Source organism: Propithecus coquereli, unplaced genomic scaffold, assembly GCF_000956105.1.
Source record: "Propithecus coquereli isolate 6110/MARCELLA unplaced genomic scaffold, Pcoq_1.0 Scaffold376, whole genome shotgun sequence".
Classification (NCBI taxonomy): Eukaryota; Metazoa; Chordata; class Mammalia; order Primates; family Indriidae; genus Propithecus; species Propithecus coquereli.
The window spans coordinates 1,193,963-1,196,827 of NW_012149463.1; positions in this window are offsets into that span (position 1 = coordinate 1,193,963).

Genomic DNA, 2,865 nt, shown 5'->3' on the forward strand with positions numbered 1-2,865 from the left:
TTAGCTCCAGTCTTTCCAACTCGGAGAAACAAAGCTTCAACATCTCATGGCAAGTCCAAATTCCAACAGGACGGCACAGGAAGGTGATGTTTCTTTTCTCTGCCATCTTTGTTTTCCAGTTGTTTTAAATTTTGTATCCTCTGAAATAATATCTGAGTTCTTTCAAGATACTTGGCCTATGACTATTTGATGTAGAATTACTTCCAGTCACCTATCCACACTTTTGTTTTAAAGTTTTCATATGGCTATCTGCAGAATTAACCAGGTTCCTTGGATTTAAGATCAAAGTCTTCTTTATTATCCCATGTACTGCCATTGTACTTATCCACTCCAGATGAAATGTCCAATTTATGAGCCAAAAAGCAAAGACAAAAAGAAAATTTTATATCTGAAGAGCATTCGTAAACATCAGTGTATACAGAAACACACATAACTATCTCAGTACTAGCATGTTGCCTGGAAACTGCAACATCATAAATTTCCACATAGATAAAATGAAAAAAAAAAAAAACACCTGTCTGTATTCTTTTAATGTCAATGTCTTCATTTAAAAAAGCTGCCCCATTGTGACACAAAAAGGGCCGAGGTCAAAATTTCCTAAAACTTTTAATACAGGTAAAAATAAACTGCCAAGAAACTTCAACAATATTTAAACAGTCATTTGAAACTGCTGAAACTACTCAGTACACAAATGAAACCTATCTTTCAGTTTTGGGTGGAGAACACCAACAACAGAAGGGTAGGATAGGGGGAGAGGCAAAAAATACCACAAGCTGAAGTACTTTAACCAGTTATATAATCTGTTTGAATCAAAATACTGAAGAAATGCCTGTCTCTTTTTAAGTAGCTTGTTGAATTGTTCACTACTATCAATTCACTTTAGAGAGGATTCTTGCCAATTTTAATAAACTTCTGGGGTAAAGTTATCAAAAACATTGTAATTCCAAAATGGCTACCGGGGGCTTTTACACAAAACCTGGAAGATGATCTTCATACCTGAGTAATTCAGTCACCTACTGGGCAGGGCAGCAGGAGGACAACCTCCACCAGAGAAACTTCTGGCCCAAACAACCACTCATGCCCTGGTTAAAAAAAAAAAAAAAAGAAAACAAAAAGCTCTGCTTCTCTCTTATAAGTTTCTTTTTTTCAATCTCTGGGTATTTCTGTTCATCTCTTATTTTTTTCCATTTTGTGATGGGTTACAGGAATTAGTATCTCTGTACCTGTTACACGTTTTGACTGGTATATTTACCAGGGGGTTGGGTAGTTGCTATTATATACTTGAGAAAGAGTTCAGAAAGTCTCTGAGTCTTTATATGCCTGAACTTTTTATGTTGTAGGAATTTTGTTCTGTTTGGAGTTGAAAACTTTGACTATAATGTGTGCAATTAAATTAGGAAAGATATTTCTGTTCATGTGATAGGCATGAACAAATAAACTTCCCGTGACATTAGACATTTTCAACAGTATTATAGCCCGCATTTAAAGAGGTATCAATAACAGTATCATATCTATTAGTATGTACATATTAGGTACTCACTTGTTCATGGTGCTGAGATAGGAGCTGTGAAGCGTTAGAAGCTGTGTAACACAAGGTCCTCCATTCTCACGGAACTTACAGTCTGGTTGGTTAGAGAAGACTTAAAAACTTCACAAAAATTGGGGAATTCAGTATATGTTAGCTTGGAGCTTATTTTCCTACTTCCTTCATTGTTAGTCCTGATCTGAAAAATACTGCTAGAGAATATTGCAAAGCCACAATGATTGTCTCCATTATTCATCTGTAAATTCCTTCTTTATCTGAGTCTTCAATAGTGCTCTTACTTAATTCTAATCAATTTCTTTTCCTATTTCTCATAACAACTATCTTACATCTTTACCACTTTTCTTGGGTCCTCTGCTTTGCCCTACTTCTCTGTGATTTATGGCACTTTATGTTTATTGATGCATCATTTTATCCTATATTAAAGGAAGACACACTTCTTGTGAACTCTATTCATTGATTGACAGTTTCATATTCACTCAATCAAACATGTAATTTTGGTATCATATTTAATCCTCCACTTTTCCTCCTTCCCATGGCCAATTTGTATAAGCTATGCTGTCCAATTAGGATCTGGGGGCAAGAAAATATCTACATGTGGAACCAGACAAAATAAAAAGTATTGCAATAATACTTAGCTGTGTTGACAAAATTTGTTCTGGAAATTGACATATGAGCATTCTTGCCTGGTTGCTCTTTTTGGGTGCTTTTTACTGTGAATAATTCTTAGATAGATGTTCTTTCCTATAGTCATTTCCTGAGGCTGGAGTTGTTCATTTCTGTCCTGATGACCTGAGATCCTCTCTGTGTCCGAACTTGCTCATAATTAACTTGAATCATCATAAGTCCTTTTAATGGCCTCTGTCCCTCTTTTCCTTTATTGTGACTTAAGTCACCTGTATGACCCTATTCCAGCCTCTCTATTCCCCCTGTAGGTTTGTTTCTGTTCTGTGATGTTGGCTTTGTTCGATATGATTTTTATTTTTGTTCTTGGATATGCTTCCTTTAAAGGTCTTATCCTCTCTCACTATTGCAATAACTTCTGCTAACTTGACTTCTTGCCTCCAGTCTTGCCCATCCCTTCAGTTTTCACATTGCAGGTACTCCCCACCTGCAATTTCTTGTTCACGTAATGTAATATCTTTCACATGTCAGTTTCTACCTGTGTCTCCATCTGCTTGCTCTCCAAATTCACAATTTTCCTGCTGTACTGTCTATTCTCTGTGGCCTCAGCAAGTTTGAATTCTGGCACCATTTGAGAGAGAGTCCAGGAGTGGTCTGGTCTTTCCCATCAGAGGAAAAAGGAATAATAATACAAAGGT